The following is a 20133-nucleotide window of genomic DNA, read 5'->3' as shown; positions in this document are numbered from 1 at the left end:
TGTAGGTCCCATTTCTATGGATTCCAAAGCAGGGATGGAGAACATGTGTCAGGGACTGGCTGGACGGGGAGGAGTGGTGTTGATGTGACAGCAGGAGACCCCCAAATGGAAATCCCAGAGGAAGAAAGCTCAGATCATGGGGATTGGTGGTGGGACACTGAGGAGAGGTCAGAGGGAGAAGATTGGGAGGAGGTGCAGTGTACCAAAGGGGCAACAGGGTTTAGTGAGCAGGAGGAACCTGTGGCAGGGAGCAGTTCAGACTCCAAGGCTGAAGCAGACTGATCTAGAGCCTGCTGAAGAATGCCGGGAGTCTTTCTCTCCAGTTGTGACAAGCTCCCCTCCCCACTGGTCCCCAAGAACGTGCAGGACAATGAGAAAAGCAGAACAGAGGTCAGAGGTGGGCAGATGACTTTAGAGAGTGCTTGGTAAATGTTTGAAAGAGGAGGAGCCTTAGAAGGAGTGGAAGGCAGGAACCTTCAGTCCTAGTAACTGCTGGGACGTGTGACTGAGTTGTATGCCAATTCTTTGAATAAAAAGTAAACTTCACTGAAAACTGCTTCTTTTTGCTGACCGGCATCTGACTCTTGCCCTGACTACATGTGTGGCCAAAGGTTGGAGTTCGGAGCTGGAATGCCACTGTACCCTGAGGTGCCAAGAACTTGTACCCCCTTTTCCATTCTCTTCTGAATTTTCTTTGCCCCCTGCAAACCTGTAACATTATTTTGCTCTCTGCAGTGCACAGTGATATTTTCTCTCTCTCTTTGTGCAGGATTTTGTAAGGAGACAGCACAGAGTGAGGAACCCCAGGAGTCACCACAGACTAAGGAAGAATGCAAAGCTGCAGGGGGTCATTGCCTACTAGTGATATGTTACCCCAAGACTCGGATTGGAATGTGCGGGAGATGGAGTAGCCTCAGGTGTTGTAAACAGAAGTAATCTTGGTTCCCCAAACAAGAGATTGAACAACCTGCCAGAGGTAAGCGTAATCTCACACATAGCATCCACAGCCCGAACCCTCCAGGCTGAGCATGTCAAGGAGCCTCTGATTTCAGGGTCTTCAGGCTTCTCTCCACAATCGCTTGACTAATGACTCATTTCTGTGAACCACAATGGGACTTACAGCCAAGGAAACACACCTGAGTTTTTCCCCATCTCCTTTTGCAAATATTAAAACCTCTTCTTATCTTCTAGTGTTGTAGCCCTTGCTGAGATATACTTAACATGTAGGACTAATGGAATTGCCATATGCATTGCATTCCTCAGCTCATTAACATATCAATTAAATCATGGTGCCATTCTTTGCTTTCCCACAGAGTAAACGAGGAAAGGTCCAACTCAAATTTAGTACTAGGATTTCCCCATATTCTACAGATAACTAACTCATTTGATCCTTCATTTTGAAAACTCACGTTAATATCTCTAAAGAGTTTGAACAGCCTCAGAGTTGATTCTATAACTGGAATCTGTCTTCATTTGTTCATTAGAATATGACAGTAGAGTCCTAGGCATGTCTCCCTTTTCTTTCAGATCTGTAATTTTCTTTTACCAGTGTATATTGTCTATATCTTCCATTTTCCTTCATTTGTCATTTATTGTTGCTGTTCAGTTCTCAGACGAGCTGGGACATGCACTAGAACAATGGAAATATATACAAAAACCATGGCAAGATCTTTATTCTTGTCCACAGGAGTTTACAATACTTATTGTTGATTGCCTTAGCTCATTCATTCCCTGCAATGCTCCACCCTCCTATCTTTATCATTTTGACATCTGATTCCAGGTGAAATGGAAATAACTGCTGTATATTTTGCTTTGTTTTCAAACAGGTTAGACTGATGGAGGAGGTCTGCTTACCCAAGATCTTTTAAGAGCCACGTAGAATGCGGTTTCATCCACAGCTAGAGATGCCTTCTGCTTCTTCACCAAAGCATCTGGATCGAAAGAATAAGCCATCGTAAAATGTTCCATGATTATACCAGCTTGCCCCTTGCAATAAAAGCAAATTAAAAAACCCTGTTCCCTCTCTTTCCTGTTTTCAGGTATGCGTCCTTGCTTATGCAGCAAAAATAGCACCTTGCACTCATGAGCCGTGGGTGGCACTGTGGGTTAAACCACAGAGCCTGGGACTTGCCGATCAGAAGGTCGGCGGTTCGAATCCCCGCGACGGGGTGAGCTCCCGTTGCTTGGTCCCTCATCCTGCCAACCTAGCAGTTCAAAAGCAGGTCAAAGTGCAAGTAGATAAATAGGTACCGCTCTGGCAGGAAGGTAAACGGCGTTTCCGTGCGCTGCTCTGGTTCGCCAGAAGAGGCTTAGTCATGGTGGCCACGTGACCTGGAAGCTGTACGCCGGCTCCCTCGGCCAATAAAGCAAGATGAGCGCTGCAACCCCAGAGTCGGCCACGACTGGACCTAATGGTCAGTGGTCCCTTTACCTTTACCTTTACTCATGAGACCAGCATGGTTGTGCAGAAGCAAAGCAGATCTTTAGAAAAGAATGTTAGAAGGTGAAAGGGTCCCCCCTAAACAGTCCGTTGAGCCACAATGAGGATAATGAACTAGAATGTCCCCAGATTTGCAAATCTGTCCCCAGGAAATGTGGCAGCAGCAACCTCAGCATCCCGGAGCCAGCCTGGTAGGGCAGTTGGCTCTGGCTGGCTTCAGGAACTGCTTGCTGCCGCTGCCACTGCCACTGCCAAGGGGGAACCAGGGACGTCCGGCAGTACAGATCTCCTGCCCCCTTCCCCTTTGTTTTGACATATCAGGGGAGGATCAGGAGTCGCGGGCGGGCGGCCATTGCCCAGCACAAGCGCAAGGTGCACGGTTTTTCTGCCAGGCAAGGAGCAAAGCACTTCTTTCGCACCCTGTGAAACATAAATGCTGGGCAATGGCTGCCCTCCTGCGACTCCCAAACCTCCCCTGATCAATCAAAACAAAGGTGAAAGGGGGAAGGAGATCGGGGGAGGCTCAGGAGCCGCGGGCGGGCAGCCATTGCCCAGCTTTTTAAAAACTCAGAGCGTTTATGTTTCACAGGGTGCGAAAGAAGGGCTTTGCACTTTTATACAATATGCATGTGTGCTTTGGCCCAGGGTCTTTTGCCTCACCATCCCCACTACTGACTCCCTGTTGCTACTCAGCTTCAAAAGAAAAAAGAAAAAGAAAGAAAGTGTCCCCGGATTCATTGAAAAAAAATCTGGTAACTATACTATAACCACCATGGGTTATCTTTTGGGTTTTGCGTGAGGCTAAATTTAGAAACCTGGAGACTCAGGCAGAGTTGATAAAACTAGTATTTGAAACCAGTGCAGAAAGCAGCAGTCAGACTGCAAACAGGATCAGCTACTGGGGACAACATGTTACACTGTTCAGAGATGCACTGCTTGCCAATTTTCCATTATCTGGGTTCGAGGTTCTAAACAATGTCAATAGCTCAGCTGGTTACACTGTGGTTAGGGCTGGGATTATGCTTTAAGAAATCTAAGGCGTCATAAATACATGCACTTCCCTAAGTGCACAAGGGAAATGCACATTTGTGCATAAACCACATGTCTGTAATAGTAAGGCCAGCAAGATCAAAGCCATGTTTAGCTGTTAATAGACCCCGGAAGCCCCTCCAGTCACACAGCAGGAAATTCTTCCTGGCCTCCTTTCTGTGAAACTGGTTTAGCAAGTATGGGTGAACTATCTGAGCAGACTTGTTAAAAGAGCAGATATCTATGTATGAATGAAACATGCCCTTGATAAGGCATCCTGGAGTCAAGGTATTCACCATTTCAAAGAATGTCCCAGGGCGGGCATTTATCAGGTGTTGTCAGGCATCTTGATTGACAGACTTGTAAATATGTTGGGTGGATGAGGTGTTAGGGGAGAGGTGGCACCTCTGGTAGGGGACAGGCATGTTGTGCTTTTTCTGGGGTTTTGTGCCCACCTTTGGCCCTTCAAACAAAGTGGAAATAGACTGCTGGTGCTTATAACAAAAAGGCTTTAAAACTGATTGAGGGTGGGAACTGGGGAGGCTCTGCTTTGGAACCTGGCATGTAGATCACAAAACCTATAAAAATCAATATGGAGGTGCCACAGAACTATGCATTGTGAGTGCAGGGGCACAGGTGTAGCAGGCCAATGTACAACAAGTCAAAACATGAGTGCCCAAGACACCTGAAGACAATAATAATACAGTGGTACCTCTGGTTGCGGGGACGCAGGTGGCGCTGTGGGTTAAAGCCTCAGCGCCTAGGACTTGCCGATCGAAAGGTCGGCGGTTCGAATCCCTGCAGCGGGGTGAGCTCCCGCTACTCGGTCCCAGCGCCTGCCAACCTAGCAGTTCGAAAGCACCTCCAGGTGCAAGTAGATAAATAGGGACCGCTTACCAGCGGGAAGGTAAACGGCGTTTCCGTGTGCGGCTCTGGCTCGCCAGAGCAGCGATGTCACGCTGGCCACGTGACCCGGAAGTGTCTCCGGACAGCGCTGGCCCCTGGCCTCTTAAGTGAGATGGGTGCACAACCCCAGAGTCTGTCAAGACTGGCCCGTACGGGCAGGGGTATCTTTACCTTTACCTTTACCTTACCTCTGGTTGCAAATGGGATCCATTCCAGAGGGTCGCGGGTCGTGATTCGCAGCTTCTGTGCATGCCTGCGACGTCATTTTTTGTGTCTGCGCATGTGCGAGCGACCAAACCAAGAAGGAACCCTTTCCGGTACTTCCAGGGTTCCAGGGACGCAACCTGAAGCAAACGTAACATGAGGTATGACTGTAATAATAATATATTATTACGGTCAAAGACCAGTTCAGAAGCACAACTGAGACTGCTTTCACAAGAGTGAAATAGACATTTAAAACAATATACAATAACAGCTCATAGATTGAAATTAAGATAGTCGCATGAACACAAAAAGACCTAAGGTTAAACCAACATGCAGATTGCCCCTGGAACGCCCAGGAGGCCAGCTACGGCAGTTTTCCTAGAGATCAATTTGTTCCAGGGGGTGTTCTACGCTTACAAATCTGTGCACAGAATCTGGCGACCATCCGCGTCATCTTGTGATTTTTGCTTAAGAGGAGAAAAGTGAGTTTAGGCTTGTCCGGAAGACCAGCAAGCCTCACCAGATGCGGGTCGATGGCATCTCTACATACCTCATCGTAAAAAGGACATCTAAAAAATAAGTGTTGAGGGCTTCCTATTTCCCCTAACGGGTAGGTGCAAAGTCTCTGAGCGTACGGGACTTTTCCAAAAGATCCTTCCAGAACCAGTGAGGGCAGAGCCGAACTTCTGGTAAAGGCCCTTCTTGCATTTCTGGATACGGGGAAATGGAGGTATGCTGCTGGGACAGCAACATCTCTCTTGTGTTCTTCAATTATGTAATCAGGGGACCTCAAGCAGTCCTGTTGCCTCTCTGTGTCCATAATTCTATGAATAATGGCAAGTTGTGGTTCTGCAGAGAGAATGGGCACTCTCTCCCCACCTACCTTTAAGTCATGTGTATAACGTAGCCCAAGGAAGGACACCCATTTTCCCTCCTCTCCTGCAAAACATCCTCCATTTTTGTTGTTGTTTAGTCGTTTAGTCGTGTCCGACTCTTCATGACCCCATGGACCAGAGCACACCAGGCACTCCTGTCTTCCACTGCCTCCCGCAGTTTGGTCAGACTCATGTTTGTAGCTTCAAGAACACTGTCCAACCATCTCGTCCTCTGTCATCCCCTTCTCCTTGTGCCCTCCATCTTTCCCAACATCAGGGTCTTTTCCAGGGAGTCTTCTCTTCTCATGAGGTGGCCAAAGTCTTGGAGCCTCAGCTTCACGATCTGTCCTTCCAGTGAGCACTCAGGGCTGATTTCCTTCAGAATGGAGAGGTTTGATCTTCTTGCAGTCCATGGGACTCTCAAGAGTGAAGGGCCTCCATTTTTAACTCTCCCAAATAGCCTAATGCATTATTCTGAGAGTTTGCTTTCCCAGTGGCCTTCTATGTCTTCACTCCAGGGACCCCTTTTAATAATCCCAACCTACACTTGAAGACAGTTGGTAGAGCATGAGGCTCTTAATCTCAGGGTCTTGGGTTTGCGCCAACATTGGGTGAAGGATTGCTACGTTGTGTGGGGTTGGACTCGATGCTCCTTGTGGTCCCTTCCAAATATACAGTTCTATGAAAGTATTCAAGTGTTTTCATTCCCGTGCTAGACACCTCTCAGCCATTGATGGGTGAACTGAGAGCTTGGTCTTGGAGGACAGCATGGATAAAGTGAGCAGGTTTAATCCCTGTATGCATATTCCTGCATTGCAGTGGGTTGCACTAGATGATCCTCATTGTCCCAACTCTTCGATTCTTTGATGCAGGGCTGTTCACAATGTAAAATTACAATATAAAACCCACAATGACATACAGTCATACCTCCGGTTGCGAACGTGATCTGTGCGGGAGGCATGTTTGCAACCCACAACATTCGTAGCCTGAAGTGCTGCATCTGCGCATGCGCATGACGCGATCTGGCTTTTCTGCGCATGTGCATGACATCATTTTGCGCTTCTGCACATGCATAAGTGCAGAAACCCAGAGGTAACCCATTCCGGTACTTCTGGGTTCGGTGCAGTCCACAACCGAAAACACGCAACCCACAGCGTTCGTAACCCGAGGTATGACTGTAGATCATTGGTCTGAGTGGCAGGTTTTTCTTATGGTCTTAAAGCACACGGGAAGGGGAATTTTTGCTGCATTTCAGGCCACCTGTGTGTACATAGCCCAAGACCAAGAATTTGTTTTCAGTGCCAAGCTGAATGGGGCTCATGGTCCTTCCATCCCTGATGATGCAACAAACCTTCCTTTGTTTTAGGCATATAAAATAGAATGGAAGGAGCAGCAGAACAGAGTGGACGGAGACTTTCTGCTGCCTTGTTAAACAATTGGGAGTCAATAAATCAGCCATGGATCTACCAGGATGTACTCAGTGACTTGGCTGGGTGCTTTTTCTTGGTTTTGCACCCTCTAGGTCTTACCGCAGGCCAGAACATCTAATCTCTGCATCTCTCCATATCATTTCAAGAAAGACACTGTGCTTTGGGTTGGGTTTGCAGCCCCAACTTCCTTCAGGGCATGGTGACAACTTGCTAGACTTCTCAAGGAAGTGGGAGGAAACAGCTTCCCAAGGATCCTACAAATATGGGAAGCTCAGCCCTCCCAGCCCTGACAACCTTCACCCTCATAGCCCTGCATTGAGCCTTTCTGCATCCACCCATCCATCCTCACTGAGCCATGAAGATCTTTCACCTGTTCTGGGCTGTCCTGTCTTTGCTGCTGCTGACTGCTTCAGGTAAGGGATGGAGAGGAAGGAGGGCGAATCCTGTTCCGCTTCTGTTCTGCATAGGAAAAGCTAACATAACAATGAAGCCTGACCAGGAAAAAGGGCAAAAGAGGACACAGGTTTGCAGGAAATGTGCATGTGCTGATTTACGCGTAAAGATACACATTTAGTCATGATTGACAGGTCACAGATTTTGGATTTCTGGGACCATACATACACAGCAGCTCCCAGAGAGGAGCTCGCAGACATTTTGCTCCTTCCTAGTTCTTTCTAAATTTAATTTAATTTAATTGTGCAGTGAAGCCTCTGATCCATTTCCAAAAAAAAGTTAAAACATTAAGATTAGGAACAAAGAAACAAATAAAAGCAGGTGGTAAACACCATCCAGTTCAGAGGGCAAGGATAGATCTGAATGGCTTGAACTACAGGAGTGTAGATTTCAGTTGAATGGAGGTGGGCTCCATTGGAGGTGAGCATCTGTTGGGGATGCTCAAATTCTAGATTCCTTGTGATACTCACAGGGTGGAGGAGATGACTTGCATGACCCCTTCTTAATAAATAATAATAATAATTTATTATTTATACCCCGCCCATCTGGCTGGGCTTCCCCAGCCACTCTGGGACGCTTCCAACCAAATATTAAAAACAATACAGCATCAAACATTAAAAACTTCCTTTTTAAAAGCCCTCAGTTGTCTTTTAAAATTGAAATAGTTGTTTATTGCCTTGACATCTGATGGGATGGCATTCCACAGGGCGGGCGCCACCACCAAGAAGGCCCTCTGCCTGGTTCCCTGTAACCTCACTTCTCGCAGCGAGGGAACCGCCAGAAGGCCCTCGGCGCTGGACCTCAGTGTCCGGGCTGGATGATGGGGGTTGGAGACGCTCCTTCAGGAAAACAGGACTGAGGCCGTTTAGTCTATGTAATAGCCTTCTAGTCTATGTTATAAAACAAAAGCAGATTAATTCTCCCTGTGGTGTTCCTTATGCATCCTAAATATGCCCTTTGGTTGGATAAAGCAAAGCAGTTCTTCAGTCAGCACGCAGTGAAGCTATGCAACTTGCTGAATGAGGCAGGGATAGCCACCAACCTGGGTAGCTTTAAAAGAGGAATTTGAAAGACAAATTCATGGAGGAAAGGACTATCAATGGCTACTAGCCATAATGGCTATGCAGTGCCTCTGTAATAGAAGGGGTAGCAATATTTCTGAATGCCCGTTGCTGGAAATCACAGGAGGAGAGAGGACTCTTGTGCTTTCCTGCCCCAACCTGGCCACAGTGATCCATGCGACGGTCACCTCCAGGCTTGACTACTGTAATTCACTCTACGTGGGGCTGCCCTTGAAGCTGTCCCACAAACTCCAGCGGGTGTGGAATGCTGCAGCGAGGCTTCTCACGGGGTCCCTGCCATGGGAGCATATTCACCCAGTGCTTTTCCAGCTGCACTGGCTCCCGGTGGAGTATAGGGTCTGGTTCAAGGTGCTGGTCTTGACTTCTAAACCCCTTTGTGGCTTAGGGCCCTCGTATTTATGGAACCATCTCTCCTGGTCTGCCCCGCAGAGGACCTTAAGGTCCATACATAACCATAACTTAGAGGTCCCAGGCCCTAAGGAAGTCAGATTATCCTCCACCAGGGCCATAACTGCGTACATAAACAATGGTGTGTGTGTGTGTGTGTGTGTGTGTGTGTGTATAAATTTTTTAAATGAATTTTATTAGTATTTTCCACACAACAGCAACAACACGAAAGATATCAAAAGATAACAATACACAACACACAAAAATCAGCATTCGAAAACTGAAAAAGACAAAAAACAGCAACAACAAAAAACAAAAAAACACAAATCCATATCTTACAAGTTAATATTCTAAACACTAAAACAACAACAAGACATTGACTTCCACCAATCCCACAGTACCTCCTTTATCTCTCATTCTGTCTTTCTGTTTTCCTGTTTTCTTTATCCTCTCTATCCTAACATCTAGATATAAATCCTTCTTTCATGTCCTTTCACTTCACAAGGTTATTCCAGACTCAGCCAGATTTCTGCCCTTGAACCTTGGCTTTTGAGGTATTCATTTAGGAACTTCCATTCTTTTTTAACTTCACTTTTTGGTAACTGATTCCCTTTCCAGTACTTAGCCACCAGGATTCGTGCTGCAGACGTTGCGTATAAGAAAAAAATAGTTTTGTCTTTTGGAATATCGTCATTTAAAATTCCTAAAAGGAATGCCGCTGGCCTTTTACTATATGATATTCTTAATATTTTCTTAATTTCTTCGTGGATCATGCTCCAAAATTTCCCAATTTCGGGGCATGTCCACCACATATGGTAGAAGGTTCGTTTTTGTGTCTTGCATTTCCAGCACTTATTATTATATGTTTTATTCATTTTTGCAAGCCTTTCTGGTACCAGGTACCACCTGTGATACATTTTCATATACCGTATTTTTCGTTCTATAAGACGCACCAGACCACAAGACGCACCTAGTTTTTGGAGGAGGAAAAGAAGAGAAAAATATTCTGAATCTCAGAAGCCAGAACAGCAAGAGGGATCGCTGCGCAGTGAAAGCAGCAATCCCTCTTGCTGTTCTGGCTTCTGGGATAGCTGCGCAGCCTGCATTCGCTCCATAAGACGCACACACATTTCCCCTTACTTTTTAGAAGGGAAAAAGTGAGTCTTATAGAGCAAAAAATACGGTAGTTCTCTCTTATTAGGTAACATGCTGTAAAATTTATAATTTTTGTCCATAGTCTTTCCCATTCAATATATTCAATTGGGTGGCCCAGATCTTGTTCCCATTTTTTAATAGCGTCTCATTTTTCCTCCTTTTCTACTTTCCCATTTTGTAACAGTTTATATATTTTTGAGAGAGTCTGTTGGTTGTTATATAAAATTTCTTTTTCCCATACCAAGATTTTTTTTATCAAACCCCTTAAGCTTAGTATCCTTCTCAAATATTGTTTTTAATTGAAAATATTCTAACCAATTCACCCCCCTCTCTTTTAATTCTTCAAATTTCTTTACTGTTGGGCAGTCTTTTATCTCTTCTACAAGTTCTCTATATGTTAACCAGCTATCTTTCATATTGCTTCTATGCAAGGCTGATGACTCTATAGGTGATAGCCACCAGGGAGTTTTGGCTGTTACTATTGTTTTATTTCTTTCCCAGACTTCAAATAGGGCCTTTCTCACCAAATGATTAGTAAATCCTCTATGTGCTTTTATTTTATCGTGACCCAGATAGCCATGCCAGATATATATATTATCTCCATTGGTAGTATTCCTGATAGAAAAAATTCTAGTTTTTTTAGAAATGTAAATTTGAATAGTTTTTAAATTCACTGTAAATGTTGTTCCAAAATTCACGGATAACCTTGCAATTCCACCACATACGGAAATATGATCCTGTATCTTTTTTGCATATCCAACATAATGTTTCCCATTCTAAAGTTTCCCTTCCCTTACCTCCACTTCTGAATTTGCAATGGACAGGGATCTTTTTTGTTTCTCCTTTTGCAAAGGGTTTGCCAAGGAAGACCCAAATCTTGGACCAGATTGCTATAAGAGAGGCGGCACGTGCAAATCTAACAAGTGTCCCAAAGGAATGATTCAAGATGGAATGTGTAACATGAAAAAGATATGTTGCAAGAGGTAAAAAGAGCTCAAACAAGGTGCCGGAGATGAACTTAAATATTATTATATTCTTAACATTTTCATACCATACTTATTTTCATATTTCATATTTCCACTTACACTTTATTATTTTCCAATTTGTACATCTTAATGTTATTAATTGTAAGTGTAAGACCCAAAAAGGATACAAAAAAACTTTCTTAAATTTTACAAGGAATTATACAAAAAAGGAGAAGAAGACCCAACTCAAATAGAAAGGTATCTGGAGAACTGTAAAGGAAAGGCCATAACGGAAGAAGAAAAATCTCAATTAAACAGACCTATAAGTATAGAGGAGATCCAGAATGCGATTAAAAAAATGAAATTAGGGAAAGCACCGGGACCGGATGGTTTACCGGCAAAATACTATAAAGTTTTGGGAGATGAATTGGCAACAACGCTTTGCGAGACCATGAATAATATACTAAGAGGAGGAAAGATACCTGAGGCCTGGAGGGAGGCTTTTATAACGTTAATTCCAAAACCGGACACAGACAAATTGAACATTAAGAACTATAGGCCAATATCGTTATTAAATAACGATTACAAAATATATGCAGATATCATGGCAAACAGACTGAAAAAATGTTTAATAAATTTAATCCATAAGGACCAGGCGGGTTTCCTCCCAAATAGGTTCATGAAAGATAATTTGAGACACATTATAAACATAATTGAATATTTGGAGATTAATAACGATATACCTGCGGCACTGATTTTCATAGATGCCGAAAAGGCATTCGACAATGTCTCTTGGTTGTTTCTAATAAAATCTCTGGAGGTGGCAGGGATAGAAGGTGAATTCTTGAAAGGAATACAGGCAATATATTCAACCCAATTTGCCAAATTGGTAATAAATAACAATCTTACAAACACATTTAAAATCGAGAAGGGTACAAGACAGGGGTGCCCCCTCTCCCCGCTATTATTTATTATAGTATTAGAAGTACTGGCGAACAGAATAAGATCGAAACGAGAGATACAAGGAATTAAAATAGGATTGAAGGAATTTAAACTAAGAGCTTATGCGGACGACCTAATGTTATCTTTGGAAGAACCGCAAGGTAGTTTGGGCAAGGCGCTGGAGATCTTAGAAGAATATGGTAAACTATCCGGTTTTAAACTGAACAAACTAAAAACCAAAATGTTGACAAAAAACCTGGGTGCTGAGGAAAGAGAAGGACTGGAGAGAAAACACGGGATAAAGGTGGTTAAAAAAATAAAATACTTAGGAATATGGCTTACACCAAAAAATATAAACTTAATTGAAGATAATTACACGACAACATGGAAAGAAATTAAAAAAGATTTGGATGTCTGGAACAGAGTTAACCTCTCGTGGATGGGCAGGATGGAGACAATAAAAATGAATGTCCTTCCAAGAATGCTGTTCTTGTTTCAAAATATTCCGGTAATTAGAGGGTCAAAATTATTCAAAGATCGGCAGAAAATTCTTTCACGATTCATTTGGCAGGGAAGGAGGCCAAGGATAAGATTTAAATTACTTACGGACCGAAAGGAGAGAGGGGGACTTGCAGTCCCTAACTTGAAATTATACTACGAGGCCGCCTGCCTATGTTGGGTTAAAGATTGGATAACCTTGGAAAATACTGATTTATTGGATCTTGAAGGGGCAGACAACAGGTTCGGATGGCATGCCTACCTCTGGGCAAATAAAGAGAAGGCTCATAAAGGGTTCTCAAATCACATCATTAGGGGCCCACTATATGAAGTTTGGGGAAAAAATAAAAAATTGCTAGAATGGAGAACGCCCTGGTGGCTGTCCCCAATAAATATCCTAACTATTAAAAAAATAAATATGGAGGAGCAGAAATTAACATATGAGGATTTATTGATAAGATCGGAAGACAGCTGGAAATTAAAGCCATATGAGGAGCTGAAGGGAAAGTTGACAAGCTGGTTACAGTACCATCAAATCAATGCAATTTGGTTAAAAGATAAAAAAACTGGAATGAATGAAAAGAAATCGAAATTTCAAATTGAAATAATAGAAAATAAATCTAAATTATTATCTAAAATGTACAATTTATTATTGGAATGGGACACAAAAGATGAAGAAATTAAGGAAGTTATGGTTAAATGGGCGATAGATCTGGGGCATAACATAGAATATGAAAAATGGTCAAAATTGTGGAAGGAGGGAATAAAATTCACGGCGAGTGTTGCAATCAGAGAAAATCTAGAGAAGATGATATATAGATGGTATATTACGCCAGAGAAGCTAAGTAGGATGTACAAAACTGGAAATAAGGCCTGCTGGAAATGCAAAACAAAAGAAGGCAATTTCATACACATGTGGTGGACATGTGAAGAAATAAAAAAATTCTGGGATATGATATATAATGAATTAAAAAAAATATTAAGATACACATTCCCGAAAAAGCCAGAGGCCTTCTTATTAGGTATCATCGGAGAAGAAATTAAGAAAGAAGATAGAGTCCTATTTCAATACTCAACAGCAGCGGCCAGAATGTTAATTGCCCAAAATTGGAAAAATAGAAATATACCAATGATGAGGGAATGGCAAACGAAACTATATAACTTCGTCGAACTAGCTAAAATGACGCAGAGAATTAGAAACCAAAAGAATACAAAGTTAAATAACGATTGGATTAAATTTATGATATATATTGAAGGTAACTATAGTAACCTACCAAATATAGCAGGCTTGTTATGAAACTTTCGATGTATAGATAGATCAATTAACCAACATCAGCTGTAAAAATGAAACTCTTAAAATTAAGAACCCGAAATCAGGAGGGAAGGAAGTCAGCAAGTATGTGTTATGTATCAGTTTATTTTTATTTTCATTGCTTTGGTGCTTTTTTTTGTCACTTTTTTCTGTTATTTAATTTAATAAGTATTGGATTTAATGTAAATCTTTCCTTTTCTGTATTAGTTGTTGTTTTAAATGGTTTTGTTTTTTCTTTGTGTGTGTGTGATAAATGAAAGTTAATAAAAAAGAATATTTAAAAAAAAAATTGTAAGTGTTAAATCGAACCCTGCTAGCAAGTCCACTTCTTTGCAGTTTTTCTGTAGGTAGAACATAAATGATTCCCAGTCTCTATTGTCCTTATCTCTAAGTTTCCCAGTCAACTTCGCCAGCATATTCCACCAGTTTTTCTTACCATTCTTCTTTAATTGGTGTCTTGTCATCTTTCCATTTCTAGGCTGATAAAATCCTAGCCACTGTTGTCACATACATAAATAACATATTCTTATCTTTTGACAAGTCTTGACCTGTAATGCCTAGCAAGAAAACTTCTTGTTTTTTGTTAACAAATGTTATCTGAAACATTTTTTTTTCATTTGGTTATAAATCATTTCCCCAAAGTTTTTGGTTATTTTACAGTTCCACCACATATGAAGAAATGTGCCTTCCTTTTCTTTACACTTCCAACACTTATTGGAGCCTGTTCTATACATTTTAGCCATTTTTACAGCAGGGATATACCATCTGTACATCATTTTCATATGCAGTGGTACCTCCGGTTAAGTACCTAATTCATTCCGGAGGTCTGTTCTTAACCTGAAACTGTTCTTAACCTGAAGCACCACTTTAGCTAATGGGGCCTCCCGCTGCCACTGTGCCGCTACTGTACGATTTCTGTTCTTATCCTGAAGCAAAGTTCTTAACATGAAGCACTATTTCTGGGTTAGTGGAGTCTGTAACCTGAAGCGTATGTAACCTGAAGCGTATGTAACCCGAGGTGCCACTGTAATTTTCTTTCAACAGTATACAATCAGCAAATTTTAAGTTCACTTTCCATAATTTTCCCCAGTCTTCCATTTGTATATTATGTCCTAAATCTTGTTTCTACATCATCCTTTAGACCTATGATGCATATTTTATTTTACCTACTTATTTTACCTACTCGGCATCAAAATGATCTGGGACCTATGCTGTTGCATTCTTAGTCTAACTTGTTTTGGCTCATCAATTCCCTGTTCTATCATTTAACATTCTGCCGAGTTTTCTGCCTTCCTTTATATGATTGTAATTTATACATCAGATTCCAGGTGATATAGAAGTAACTGGAGTTTTTTTTTTTTGCTTTTGTTTTTGTCTGCTTGCTTTTAAGTGTCCCAGAAAATTAATGCCCAGCTTACACAGGACCCTTTGAAAACTGGGAGATGCTCCCTTACTTTGAGAGCTACTGGATCCTGCTTCAGCCCCAGCTAGAGTCTCCTCCTTCTCCAGCAAAGCACCCAGATCAGAAAGAGGAAGCCTTTGCAATATTCTCATTGGTTGTATGTGCTTCTCCCTCGCAATAAATCAAATTAAAAAGCCACATTGCCTCTGCTTCTGATTTTTAGCTCACCTTTCTCCTAATTCTGCAATGCAGTACTCTAACCTTATATCACACACACACACACACACATATATATATATATATATATAAAATGCATATAGTTGGTGAAAGTGGGCATGAATATGGCAACAATAATAATTATAGTAACACCCATCTGACTGGGTGATATATTTTTAATTATTTAATTATTTTTAAATTGAGTGCGGAAAAAAATCAAAGTGGTTTACAAAATGAATCCCTCCTAAACAATACTGACAGAATGGAAGAAACTTTCTTTTTAATCAGTGAAATATTGACAGAGGAGTTCATTGCTTTTTTTGAGGGGGGTGGGGAAGGACATACCGTATATTTAGCCCTGTCTGACTGGCATTATTGGGTAGAAATCACCATTAAAGATGATAATTGCTTTCTCTTGCTTTGACCTATAGAGTTTGCATTTTTGTGGTTGTCTTTATTAATTCATCTCTTGCCCTCCAAACAATGTTGCTCTTTTATGCATTGCTTATCATCTCTGTAATAAACGGGCCTAGTTTTAAAGTCCCTCTGTGCATGTCTTTTGGAATGAGCTGCCAGCCACAGCAGAGGACATTCTTCCATGTAATTCATGGCCTCCCTAGGCCAGGCAGCTGGTTGTGACAGAATGTCAGAAAAAAGGGAAAGAGAGTTGAATGCAAAGAAGCAGGAACCCTCATCCTCCCAGAAAGCCATTCATTGATGTCAAGCCCTCTTCAGAAGCATCACATGGAGGTATGCACATCTAGAGAAGGTGTGGGCCAACTTCAGCCATGTGGGATCTTCACTGGTTTTTACTGGAATCCTGAGATCATAGAATCATAGAACGGTAGAGTTGGAAGGGGCCCAAGAGTCATCTTCTTCAGCTTCTTTTATTGGCTTAAAAAAAAATTATACAGACAGCAAAACAAAGACACCTAAATTAACATTGCCTTCTACCAATAAGAAATAATAATAACTATTAGGTAAAGATAAAGGGACCCCTGACTATTAGGTCCAGTCGTGGCTGACTCTGGGGATGCGGCGCTCATCTTGCTTTACTGGCCGAGGGAGCTGGCGTACAGCTTCCAGGTCATGTGGCCAGCATGACTAAGCCGCTTTCTGGCAAACCAGAGCAGCGCACGGAAATGCCGTTTACCTTACCGCTGGAGCGGTACCTATTTATCTACTTGCACTTTGACGTGCTTTCGAACTGCTAGGTTGGCAGGAGCAGGGACCGAGCAACGGGTGCTCACCCCACCGTGGGGATTTGAACTGCCGACCTTCTGATCAGCAAGTCCTAGGCTCTGTGGTTTAACCCACAGCGCCACCCGTGTCCCTCAATAATAACTATTACACTAATGAAAATACTAAAAGTACATTTACTTCCCCTTTTAAAATTCTATTCTGGTTACAACATATTACTATTATATAAGAATCTATTATATCCTTTGCTGTCCCATATATTATTTTATTTCCCATATTCAACCTAACCCTCCCCTCCTCCCCACTGCTTCCCTTCACCTGTGTGATATCTTCCCATCATATTTTTTTTCCCTAGTTGCTTTAATAAAATAGAGTATCATGAAAACTGTTAAATTATATTTACTTCTTTTGTCCTTATACACTTAACAATTGCCTTTTAAGAGTTCTGCTTTAACACCATATTTCTTCATGTATTCCCCTATGCATTCCCATTCTGTACAGAATTTTTGATTGGAGCAGCCCCATCTTTAGAATGAAAGAAATCTAAGGTTGGACCCTGTGATGTTACCATATGAGAGTGCTGGAGGTGAAATAGTTAAACAGGTTACCCTATCAGAACCCAGGGGGGTGGAGTCAGAGGGACTATAAAACCCTCTGGGAGGGGCAAAAGGTGGAGTTCGGAGTGGAATTTGTTGGGAGTTGGGTGGAGTGGGAGTGAATTGAGATAGAGTATGTGGGTAGGTTGAATTAGTGTAGCGAAATAAGCTGAAGCAGGAACAGTTAGGGGCTAGGAAGACAAGTAAAAATCTGAGAGGTGGTTTAGTGAGAGACAGCGGGTAGCAGAAGTTATAGGTCTGGATAGATAAATGTAAAGGGACCCCTGACCATTAGGTCCAGTCGTGACTGACTCTGGGGTTGCGGCGCTCATCTCGCTTTATTGGCCGAGGGAGCCGGAGTACAGCTTCCGGGTCATGTGGCCAGCATGATTAAGCCACTTCTGGTGAACCAGAGCAGGGCACGGAAACGCCGTTTACCTTCCCGCCACAGCGGTACCTATTTATCTACTTGCACTTTGACGTGCTTTCGAACTGCTAGGTTGGCAGGAGCAGGGACTGAGCAACGGGAGCTCACCCCATTGCGGGGATTCGAACTGCCGACCTTCTGATCAGCAAAGTCCTAGGCTCTGCGGTTTAACCCACAGCGCCACCCGCATCCCTCTATAGGTCTGGATAGGCACCCCATAAATGGATAGGCACCCTATAAATGTAATTGACTGATACCGTTTATGAAACCACGTGCTTGTTAAACTGCAATAAATAAACAAAAGTTTATGTTTCAATTTAACCCTAACTGCACTCAGTAATTTACCAGGTAGGGCCTGGGTGGTGGCAGCGAGGAATAAAGTGGTGGCACAGGGATCAATAGATGGTGAAACGTCCGGGGACCCTGTGTGATCACCACAGACCCACATTACCTCTTTCTCTGGTTTCAATCCCGGTGTTTCAAGTCGAGTACACATAATGTCAGCCGGAATCCACGAGCATCTTGTAGCTTCTTGCAGGTGTCCTCAATGGCTAGAAGAGCCTTAGACCAACTTCAGTTGATAAGACAGCTACAGCTATTCCTAGATCCAAATAGCCTGACCGCAGTTGCTCAGGCACTGGCAACCTCACCGTTGCGTTGCCACAATCTCACTCTGCTGTTGGCTTTCTACATGCATATTTGTCTGTTTTAGTGTCAGGGGGCTGCCAGGGGAGCAGGTTCATCAACAGGTCAGAAGGGAGCCTCGGAGACTCAAAGTAAAGTTAGCCGTTTTATTTAGGAAATTAGTATACAGCAGAGTTCACTCAGGCACTGCGATCTCCATGAAGACCTTGCCAAGACTCGCTCTTGGCATCTCCTCTTCCTTCTAACCCTCCTCTTCTGGACGTCTTCCAAGCAGACACAAACTCTGGCGGGAAGAAGGGCCCCACCCTTGGGCTTTTCTAGAGTTCTATTCAGCTATGTGTAAAGCTCTGTGTGACCTTGGAGTCGCTCTCCTCTGAGTCATATCCCCGTCCTCTCTTCAGATTCTGAACTCTAAGTGTGTGCCTCTGCACCCAGTCTGTGCTGGCCCCGGGGGTAACCCAAGAAACATGGTCCAGGTCCAGTCCAGAATCTGAAGGTTCCACTACGAGTCAGTCCAACAGGGCCGAGGCAGGACACAAGGCAGGAAACCAGGCAAGGACAGGTACAAGATCTCAGCAGGATCTAGCATACAGCAATGTTGCTCCCGCAACCTGGGGTGGGGTCCAGCAGCCTTTTATCTTTGTCGGGGTAGCGGCCAGTCCTGATCCCCTGGTGACTCACCTCCCTGTTTCACCCAAAGGTGAGAACTCCACCTGCGAGTACTCAGGTCTCTCCTTCTCTCAGACCTTAGTCTCTGCAGCTCAGTAGACCCAGGAGCCGCCTCAGCCTCCCCTGACCCAACCGGTAGTGGAGCAGCTGTAAGCGATGGCCCAGCTGAAGGCAGTGAGGTGATCCCCGCATTTGGAGCCAGGGCAGGCTCAGGCCCCTGACTCGGCCCAGCTGGTGTTTCCTGCAGGGGCACCTGTGCAGACTAGGACTCTTCAGGTTCTGGCCCCAGACTTGGTTTAGATGATGCCTGAGGCAAAGGATCCAGTGCAGACTGAGACCCCTCTAGTTCCAAGTCCGAGCCCGAGCCCCAGGCCATCACACTGTCCTTGGAGGGCATGCATTCCTTGCTACATCCTCCACATGTCGCCCTCCATGCCCTACCCTTGGGCGCACCCGTCCCGGGCACTATGAAGTCATGCTGCACTGCTGAGCCCCACATAGAGGAGATTGTGCCACTAATGTGCACATAGCCCAAGCCTAAGAATTTGTTTCAGGGATCAGAACTGAATAGAGCTCATGGTGATTCCACACATATTACCACTCCTGGTAACCTGTTGGGGACCAGGCTGAAGAGAGCTACTCTGATGAGGAATAGTGGGGACCTCCCCCTTCTCCTAACCAGGATCCTGAAGCTGCCCAGGAGCAGTGAAACAGTATAAATTCGGAGCAGTGGTTTGCAGAGGGACATAATTTGGAAGACAACAGCTGGGCAGAACTGAGTGGGGAACAGCCAGGAGAAGAAGAAGAGGGGGAGAGAGAGAATGAACAGACTCCCTTTCGCTGGAAGGTGTCCAAGCGTTCAGTCCAAGGTCAAGGAGAGCGGAGAAGGTAGCTACATAGAAGGCCAAATGGTTGCGAGATCACATTGCCAGACGAGGAAGTGACGGGGGTGGCTCGGGGGGAAGTGGGTGGAAACCTTAATTGGAAGCATATTTCCTCTGAGAATGGAGTCTTCATTAGGTCCAGTCATGGCCGACTCTGGGGATGCGGCGCTCATCTCGCTTTATTGGCCGAGGGAGCCGGCGTACAGCTTCCGGGTCATGTGGCCAGCATGACTAAGTCACTTATGGCGAACCAGAGCAGTGCACAGAAACGCCGTTTACCTTCCCACCAGAGTGGTACCTATTTATCTACTTGCACTTTGACGTGCTTTCGAACTGCTAGGTGGGCAGGAGCAGGGACCAAGCAACGGGAGCTCATCCTGTTGCGGGTATTCGAACCACCGACCTTCTGATCGGCA

The 20133-nt window shown here is 43.9% G+C and overlaps 1 long non-coding RNA gene across 1 annotated transcript; it reads left to right on the top strand.

Moving 5' to 3' along the window:
* The first annotated feature begins 6926 nt into the window (after nucleotides 1-6926).
* LOC307213178 lies at nucleotides 6927-15239 on the top strand. The gene is made up of 3 exons (XR_013837432.1): nucleotides 6927-7297; nucleotides 10815-10964; nucleotides 15092-15239. It is a non-coding gene; the product is annotated as an uncharacterized lncRNA (long non-coding RNA).
* The last annotated feature ends 4894 nt before the right edge of the window (nucleotides 15240-20133 follow it).

This window comes from Podarcis cretensis (genome assembly GCF_951804945.1).
Source record: "Podarcis cretensis genome assembly, chromosome: 3".
Lineage (NCBI taxonomy): Eukaryota > Metazoa > Chordata > Lepidosauria > Squamata > Lacertidae > Podarcis > Podarcis cretensis.
The sequence above is the reverse complement of the archived record's forward strand: the minus strand, read 5'-3'. Positions and strand labels throughout refer to the sequence as shown.